This window comes from Urtica dioica, chromosome 3 (genome assembly GCF_054948205.1).
Source record: "Urtica dioica subsp. dioica isolate 48M chromosome 3, U.dioica_male_clone48M_v1_H2, whole genome shotgun sequence".
In the NCBI taxonomy this organism is placed as follows: domain Eukaryota; kingdom Viridiplantae; phylum Streptophyta; class Magnoliopsida; order Rosales; family Urticaceae; genus Urtica; species Urtica dioica.
Genome location: NC_142758.1, coordinates 27,184,949 through 27,194,981, shown reverse-complemented (window position 1 = coordinate 27,194,981; position 10,033 = coordinate 27,184,949). Strand labels below are relative to the sequence as shown.

At 39.9% G+C, this 10,033-nt stretch overlaps 1 pseudogene; it reads right to left on the bottom strand.

The window, feature by feature from the left end:
• Nucleotides 1-2,344: 2,344 nt before the first annotated feature.
• Nucleotides 2,345-3,944, bottom strand: LOC149402528 (uncharacterized; annotated as a pseudogene).
• Nucleotides 3,945-10,033: the final 6,089 nt, after the last annotated feature.

The window sequence follows — 10,033 nt, the reverse complement described above, 5'->3', positions numbered from 1 at the left end:
GAAAACGTATAACGCTTCGGTAAGCGGCGGAATTTTAAAAAATTTCTTTTACAAGTAAAACAGTTTTTACTAACCTAGACAAAGAGCAAGTACATATAAATAAAACTATTATGAGCATAGAAGTTTACTAACCTTTTTAGACGCTTGAACGTTGAAAAGCTTTTGGAAAAAGGTTGCAACGTTCGTCTCCCCTCGCAGCACGTCTCTCTTCCTTCCTCGGCAACTCGAGCAACCACGAAAGTTTCTATCACTAAATCACTCGAGAGAAAAGGAATTAGTGAGTGGGCACTTATAAATACTACGACTTAAGAACCAGTCTTGAAGTCGAAGAGCTAAACTCTAGGACAAATGTGGACCTAGGTGCCAAAACAAAAATCGAAAGAAAAGTAGAGAGAGAGAGAGAGGAGAAGTCGGCCACCACAAGGTCTAGAGAGAGAAGCTCTCAATCTCTAACTTATGTGGAATGAATAGAATGAGAGGAATGAGGGTTCTATTTATAGGAGAAGGGTTGACCTTGGAAAGAAGTAGTTTCCTCTTATTTTCCAAGCCTTTATGAGCAATCTTTTATTTCCCATTCCCATCCAAGTCACACGGCCAACATGTGCCTTTATGACACCTTGGATTTGTTTCCTCTTTTATTCATTGCTCTCTCCTTGCTTGTTTGGCCGAAATCCTACTTTCCTCATATAGGAAATTTGTTTCTTCTTTTTCTTTTGGCAAGTATCTTGATACATTTATGCACAAAATAATCTCTCTTTCTTTCTTAGGGTTGGGCGCCCAAGGCCTTCTAGAAAAGGCTTCTAGAAGCTTTTTCATTTGTTCATGACAACACGAAAAAGGCCCATTAAGAATTTTCAATAAAATTCTTATGAAATGAAATTAATCCACAAGGCCCAATTAATCTAATTTGGCTTGGTGACATTAAGTCATCAAATGACCTTGTCAAAAAATTTATTGACATTCATTTCATCATATGTCCAAAACGACAAAAATACCCTTTTGACAATTTTCATAAAACTTGTCTCGTTTTTGTTTTGACTTAGCTTCTAGTTTAACTATTCATACTCGATGTGATTCGTGACAGTGACCTCATGGACCCATATGAACAAAGCTTGAGCTAAACACTTGGACTCAAAAGTTCACAAACCTTTTCCAAGTTTAGCTTAATGCCAACTGACTCCACTAAAGAGTTGCCACTGAAAATCTCTCGGTTCAAATGAATTTATTTTCTACTCAAGAATTCAACCTAATTGTAATGAGCGGATCCACAGAATATTATCAGTGTTTACCCTTCATGAATATCATCAGCTAGTCGGGATTTACAAAATTACCATTTTACCCTTCTAGCTGTTATTTCCTCAACTCCTTTGTCGCTTGTGAATAAGTTAGAAACAATGTATTGACGAGCAGCTAACAAGTCACATTGTTTCATCCAAAAGAGTCAGGACTCAATTTGGACACTGGCCTGTTCATTTATTCACACTCCAAGGAACAAAGCATGAGGTGATATACATTACATTTAAGCAATCTTGTACATGAATTCCATATCTATGAGAACTTCACAAAGTTACTCATGACATTCTCACAACTTAGTACTTCACCAATAGGCCTTGTTCGGAATCACATAGTGAGTCCGAACTCTGACTTTCTCAAGTGAGAATACGTAAGGTGTGAAATGGCATGTCTCATTTCAGGATTAAGGTAAGCACGATGCAATTCATACGTAGTGACTTCGAGACGTAAGAGGTTAAATGGTTTGTTCTTATCTTGTCTCTAGAAGTGCATTGGTCAATTCAGTACCTTCAGAAGATACCTAGAAGAACTATAGAGTCTCCAACTCTCAATGCCTCATAACCAGACATCATAGATTCTTCTAACAATCATACTGAGGTCAATAGTCCTTTGACCCTTAGATTGCGAATATATCGTTTTAAGCAATTTACGAAGAGTTTGTTCATGCAAATCTACATTTGTCTCTTCATAAGTTGTTTAGTTTGTTTATGGACTAAAGACTAATGTTTTATCATAAAGCTTCAAACAGACATGGAAGAATGAATGAACGTTTCAACTTTTTATTAATGAATAAGCAATTACATGCAAGAGTCTTCATGAGACTTTATTACATCAAATGTACAATATAAAGACTACAACTTTTCTTGTGGGCACCATTGACAACAAAGGCCACTTTCCTTCTCAACATGGGCTTTGAACTTTTTGAAGTTCTCAAACACTTCAGATTTCTCCTTCAATAAATATACCCATGTTTTTCTTGAATAATCATCAATAAATAGAAGGAAGTAGTTACTCTTACCAAGTGATATTGGCTTGATTGGACAGCACAAATCTATGTGTATGAGTTCCAACGGCTTATAAGCGCTCTTGAGCTTGACTTCTTTGGAAAGCTCATTTTGAATTGCTTTCCGAGTAGACATCCTTCACAGACTTGATTTGGGTGGCTGATGGATGGCAATACTTTGACCATTTCCTTCTTGGAGAGCAGCTCTAACCCTCCTTGTAGCACATCTTGAGACATTGTGCGACGTCATTTTGAATGTTAAGGATGAACATCCTATTTCTTGTCACCGGCGCCTTAGAGATGAATTTGTTCGCATTGTCTCTTATAGAAAGGTTATTATCTTTCAATCGAATATCATAACCTTTCTCTAAGAGTTGTCCTAGGCTCAAGATGTTGCTCTTCATGTTTGGCACGTAGTAGACATTGGAAAGGAATTGATGATCGCCATTCTTCAATCGAATGAGAATGTTTCATTTACCTTTCACCGCCACCTTTGATTCATCTCTGAAAGCAACGTTCCCCTTCACAGATTCGTCAAGCTCTACGAACATGCTTTTTCGCCCGCACATATGGTTGCTCGCACCACTATCAAGGTACCATTGAGTATCTCCTCCACTTTCGTTGTCTTTGTGAGCCAACAAAACCGTCGCGTCATCTTGGGTTCTTTCTTCAACATAGTTGGCCTTCTCTTCAACTCTGTTGTTGTGCGGAGCTCTACATTCGGAAGAATAATTCCCAACCTTCTCACAGTTGTAGCATTTGATCTGTGACTTGTCATACCTTGGTTTTGTGGCTCCTCTCCCACTACCTCTAGATGAGGTTTCTCCTCTTTGGTTGTTGTTGTCGTCATTGGGCCTCCAACCTCGTCCATGTCCTCGTCCTTGACCGCTACCTCTTCTCTGTTGGATTCCACCGCGATCTTCATTTGTCGAATCGACTCGTGTCTTGAGTGCTTGCTCCACTATATCTTCCTTCTTCTTTTTCTTTTCTTCATAAGCTTGAAGAGACCCGACGATTTGCTCCATTATCATGGCCTCCAAGTCGTTCGTCTCTTCGATGACAGTGACGATATCCTCAAACTTCGAATCCATGGATCTAAGAACCTTCTCCATGATTCTCACGTCATCTAACTTCTCCCCGTTTCTTTTTCAAGTTATTTGTAACCATCAAGACTCTCAAGAAATAATCGGAGACGAGTTCATCTTCTCTCATGTGCAAGGCTTCAAACTCTCCTCTTGACGTTTGGAGACATACCTTCTTGACTTTATCCGCTCCCTTATAAGAGGTTCGAACCTTCTCCCAAGCTTCTTTAGCCGACTTTGCTCCTGAGACCTTCTCAAACGTGTCTTCATAACCCTTGGTAAATTAGACATAGAGCCTTCTTGTCTCTCTTCCTTGAGTCTCTCAAACTATCCTTTTGAGTTTGAGATAGACTACCTTTATTCTCCGGGTCACCGTAGCCTTTCTCGACTATCTCCCATACGTCGTGTGGACCAAGGAGAGCCATCATTCTAAGACTCCAGTTGTCGTAGTTTCTCTTTGTGAGCATGGGGACTTGGAAGGGAACACCACTATTCGCCATCTTTAGGAGGATCTTGTGGCTCTGATACCACTTTGTTGGAAGGAAGTTTTGGGTAGGTGGAGGAAGTGTTTAAATACTTTGGGTGTTTAGGGAAATTGTTTGGAAATTTTGGAGGCTTGGTTATAAATTAGAGAGGTAGAGAATAACTTTATAGAAAGAAGAACTTTTTATTTTTTCTTGATGGAAACTCAAGTACATCATCCCTATTTATTCTAGTGGCATTCCTAAATCAATGGATAGGATTTTGCCACCACAAACTTAATCTAATGGCTAGAAATAATTCTCTAGAGTTTTCTCCAAAATTCCTATCTTATCCTTATCTTCTAGAGTAGTCTCTGGATTTCTCTAGAATATGCTTTTACAATATGGACCTACTACAACACATATTTGGGCTTAAAACTCCTAAGGCCCAAAACTAATAAACTCAAAATCAATTTATTATTTCAACATGGAATTGGGAATTAGGTCACATTTTTCATAGCAGAGAGAAAGACATGCAAATTCTCAGGCCAAGCATATTTTATGGCTATAACTTTCTTTATCTTAACGATGAACTATACACAAAATAACATTTCACTCACACCAACAAAATGACTAGCTCAGTTCAACTCAGCTACCAAATTTGCCTCCGGCCAATCGCTGTCGCTCATGAATTTCAGTCACCAAACCTAAAAGCTTTACCATTCTTCAACACTACAAAAGCTCCAATAAGCTGGTCACGAAGCTCAGCTTGGTCAAACAGCAGAGTTCATCGATGGAGTCAGCAAGATCGGTCGTGACGTGGAGAAACTGGTCGGATTCTTGTACGAAGATCTCCCACATTCGTTAGACGATGAGGGAATCAATCTGATGGCGTATGACGAGTCGATGAAATTCCGGGACCTGATCATAAAGCACGACTATATATCCGGATATCTCTTAAACATCTCGCTCCTCAAGAATGTTTTCAGGCCTGAATTCTTCTTGCACTCGGTCAAACAGCTCTGGCTTTGATTTCTTCTTTTGTTGAACAGATAATAGCATACACACGTGTCGCGAAGATTTTGGGTGAGAAGAGTGGGTTGGTATAGACATGTCTGTACGAGATCACAACGAGGTGGATGTAGAGAGGTCTGTAAGAGATCACAATGAGGTGGACGATGGTGACGAAGTTCATGCCCTCGCCGTGGAAGCCAGAGCTGGTCTTCACCAGAACGTCTGTCAAGGGAATGAATCCCGAAAACGGCAAGTTTTGCCGCCACATGGTAACCATTATTAATTCCTTACTTTCCAATAAATTAATCTTTACACAATTATGTTGAAATTTTTTTGAAATTTACTTCCATATTTTGAGTTAAAGGACTATTTGAATTCCATTGACAACAATAAGTTTGAATTTTGATTTAGGTGAAGGATTTTATTTATCATTTTCCCTTATTTGAGTCTCATTTCTTACATTCTGGTTGATCTGTTATTGCTTGATCAATCAATCATATGCTTCCACATTTCAATGGTGTTTGTGGATCCCGCTAAGATACGGATAGTTTTCAAGGATCGGCATATTGGTGTGCTAGCATGGTGGAAGCCGTCACGCTCACTACTTATTGCTTTGGGGAACAAAAGATTAATAAGAAATTCTAGAGACGAAAAATCATTATCACGATTTATTTATCAAATTGAGTTTTATTCATTTCTATTCATATGCTGGAATATTTCAATTTAGTTTTTTTTCCCAATTTACTTCTACCTTGATGAATATTAGTAAATTCTTTGTCAAAGATGTACGAAGGAGCCATAACATTATTTTAAAATAAATTAACCAATTAATATCTATAGCTACCACGTGCTACGCACGTTTTACATCTTAGTGTGTATATATATACACATTAAGATACATATATATCACATATTCATGAGCAAATCTTATTTCCTCTATTCTACCCACGTTGGACGTCCATGACATGTCATGCAAGTCCTTGGATTTATTTCCTCATTTGTTCTCTCTTAGTTGGCCGAAATATGTATTGCCTCTAGAAGCAATTTGTTTCCTCTTTTTCTTTTGGCAAGTATCTTCATACTTCAAGGCAAAAAAGAATCTCATTCACACTATGGCATGCACGAATTTTGTCTCTCTTTCCCTTGGGTTGGACGGCCAAAAGGGCTTCTAGAATGTGTTTCTAGATTTTTCTTCATTTATTCATGACAACATAAGAAACGCCCATTAAGAATTTTCAAGTAAAATTCTATGAAATGAAATTAATCCTCAACGCCCAATTAACTTGTTATGGCTGAGTGATAATATGCCATCATATGACAATGTCAAAAAATTTATTGACATTCATTTCATCCTATGTCAAAAAAGACAAAAATACCCTTTTGAAAAAAAACCCTTTTGACATTCATTTCATCCCATTCAGTTCATCGGAGTCAATATGTCCCGTCATAGTCAGGTCAGTACCTGAATATGTAAGCATCAAGTTCCTAGTTCTTTGAAGATACTTAAGAACATGCTTAACAGCAATCCAGTGCTCGGGTCCAGGGTTGGATTGAAAACGGCTAACTACGCCAACTGCGAAGCAGATATAAGGTCTAGTGCAAAGCATAGCATACATGAGACTTCCTACGGCTGAGGCGTAAGGAATTTTTCTCATGTCCTCTATCTCTTGTGCAGTCTTGGGAGACTGGTCCTTAGAGAGTGAAACTCCATGCCTAAAGGGTGTTTGCCCCTTCTTGGAGTCTTTCATCGAGAAGCGATCCATCACCTTATCAATATAAGATGCTCGAGAGAGCGACAGAGTCTGGTTCTTCCTATCTCGAAAGATTTGGATCCCCAGGATCTACGCGACTTCTCCTAGATCATTCATATCGAATTGTTGGCTAGCCAGACCTTAACGTCAAATAATTTACCCACATCATTACCTATGAGTAAAATATCATCGATATATAGTACTAGAAAAATAACTTTACCTTCGTGTATTAACTTGTAAACACACGGCTCATCTATTGACTGCTCAAAAGCCGAAGCTCTTCACAGTTTCATCGAATCTAATGTTCCATGACCTAGATGCTGGCATTAATCCAAAAATGGAATTAAGCAACTCACAAAACTTGGTCTATTGACCTTATTCCACAAAAACGTCTGGTTGAGCCATATAAATGCGCTCGTCAAGATTGCCATTCAGGAAGGCAGTCTTGACATCCATTTGCGAGATCTCATAGTCGAGAGCTGCAGCTATGGATAGAAGTATGCAGATGGATTTAAGCATTGCAACTGGCAAGAAGGTTTCTTCATACTCAAGCCCTTCTTGTTGGGCATAACCCTTAGCCACAAGTTCTGCTTTGAACGTCTCGACGTTCCCATCCGGACCCCTTTTCTTCTTGTATATCCACTTACACCCTACGGGTTTAATCCCTTCAGGAAGGTCTACAAGTTTCCAAACTTTGTTGACATACATCGAGTGCATTTCAACTTTCATGGCGTCAAGCCAAAGATTTGATTCAGAACAAGCCATCACTTGGCTATAGGAAACAGGGTCATCCATGTCAGAGACGGCTACGAGAGTGTCTCCATAGGACATGTACCTGTCACGCTTTTGAGTAGCCCTCCCACTACGTTGAAGTACTACTTGACGAGATTCTGAAGAGTTAGGTTGTGTTTCAGTTGGGGTAAGAACAGTTCTTACAGATGAGGTAGAAGCTTCCTCACCCAACTTTTCTTCAAGCACAATTTTGCTTCTAGGTTTTACATCTTTCATAAAGTCCTCCTCAAGTAAACGAGCATTCGTACTAACGAAAGTCTTATCGTCCTCGGGACTATGGAATGTGAAACTTTTGGTTTCCTTTGGATATCCAACGAACAGACACAATTCTAACCTACTAGCTAACTTGCTAGTCTTTTGCCTCAGCACGTGTGCTGTGCAACCCCAAATTTTGATGCGGCTAAGATTTACTTTACGGCAAGTCAATCATTCATACGGAGTACTAGGAACCATTTTAGACGGAACTTGGTTCAAAATATAAGCGGTTGTTTCGAGGGCATATCCCCAAAAGGAAAGAGGGAGTGACACTACTACAAATACAGTTTTTCGGTGAGTATGACTTTTGGGTGCAACTTTTCGCACCTAAAAGTCGCACCAAAAAAGACTTTCGGGTGCAAAAAGTTGCATCCAAAAGACTTTGGGTGCGAAAAGTCGCACCCAAAAGTTCACTAATACCTTTGGGTGCGACTCTTAAAATCAAGGTTAACTTTTGGGTCGCAGTCGCACCCAAAAGTTCAAATGTTTTAGACGGTCCATTTCCCTCCTTTTGTATAAATTTTGACCGGTCAAAACATTGGGTGCGACGTTGTTGCACCCAAAAGGTCCATTGGGTGCGACTTTGTCCCACCTAAAAGCTGTATTGGGTGCGACAAAGTCGCACCCAAATATTAGGTCTGGTTATAAAGAAAATTTTCTCACGCATTTTTCAGTCTGGGCTTTTTTCTCACTCCCTCACTCTCACTCTCTCGATTTTTCTGGTCCCCTTTGCCGCCTGAGCTCGCCGGTCGTTCTGCTCGGTCCGACATCTTCTCCGTCTGGTAAATCTTCTCTCATTCTCTCTCTCTCTCTCTCTCTCTCTCTCTCTCTCTCTCTCTCTCTCCGTCACATTCTCTCTCTCAAGCTCACTATTTATATATCTCCGGCCTCTGCTCTAGTCTTAACTGTTGTTGAGCTCACCGGTCGGAGCTTCAAAGCCGATCAACTGGTCACCTGAGCTCCGCCTCGGTCCGACAGCCACCCCGGTAAGTCCTCCTCTCAATTTTTCTCTCTAAATCTCTCTGTCCTTCTCTCTGTCTCTCTCTCCAGCTCACTCTATATCTCAAGCACACTCTCTCTCTCACTCCCTCTCAGATTTCAGCGGCAAACCTTCACAGCGCCGGTCCGAGCTTTACAGCGCCAGTCTAAAATTTCCAGTCCGCGGATGAGGTAACTTTCTCACCTCTTGGCTTATAGCACCTGAGAGCCCTAATAATAACCCCGTCTGATTGATTTGTGTGTGTGTGTGTGTGGACTTTTATCTCTCACTGTATGAAGATACTACTAGTCAATAGTTGCTTAATCGGCTCATGATAATTGTAGATGAACTGAAAGCCGTTCTCAGCTTAATAAATGTTTTTTCCCCTCTGGTTCTCTTTCTTAATCTGCATGAGCTTTGTAATGTTCATTTCATCTCTTGATGTAGGTTTATTTGGAAAGAGCGAATGGCGAGGAATTAGCGGAAGAGCTTAAAGCAGGGGTAATTTTTCTTATCGACGCCGTCTATATTACCATTGGTTATCCACGAAACCAATGTGGCCATTTCAACATATAAGCTAACATGCCCATACACAAAATAAATGTTTATTTAAATAAAATTGATTCCTTTAGATCTCAACTTATTGGCTTAGGAACTTAGCTGAATGTCATCTCTGACTATATGCTTTGGGATCATATTTCACGTCGAGAACCTCGGCGGCTATGAATATGGCTAGGCTTGAAGCTGCGGCTTGAGAATTAGGTTTGGGTTTGATAGGGTCAAGGAGTTCAAGGCGAGGATAGTGGAGATGATTACGAAACCATAGTGTAAAACATCTTGAGGTACATATCTTTAAAATTAAAACATCGTCATATATAAAATTCGATAAGCACACGTGACTCATGTAAAATGTTCATTTAAAAAATACCATATTTTTTCAATTTTATTTAGGCCTCAAGCTCATCATCAGCTCGGCCGGAGCTTCTTGGCGATCGACAGCCCCGCAATGCAACAGATGACGCCGATGCCTCAGATGATACCGATGCCTCAGACGACGCCGCCATCAGTTTCAATGGCAGATCCTCAGACGACGCCGCCATCAGTTTTAATGCCAGATGCTCAGACGACGCTGCCAGCTTCAGCAGAGTTCCATCGAGAGCGTACGACGAGCGGGAACAGCGCACGAGGAAGATTTAGCGGAAGAGGAGGTAGTGCAATCGAGCAGTGGCGTAGAACACCAGGAAAGGGACAAGGGAAAGAAAAAGAATAGGATTAAACGTTTATTTAATTATTTATCAAACATTGGAATTTTTATTATAATTATGTAATTATTATTATTTAATATTCTATTTTAACTAAAATTATCTAATGAATTTTCAAATTAATTTTATTAGTCAATTTTC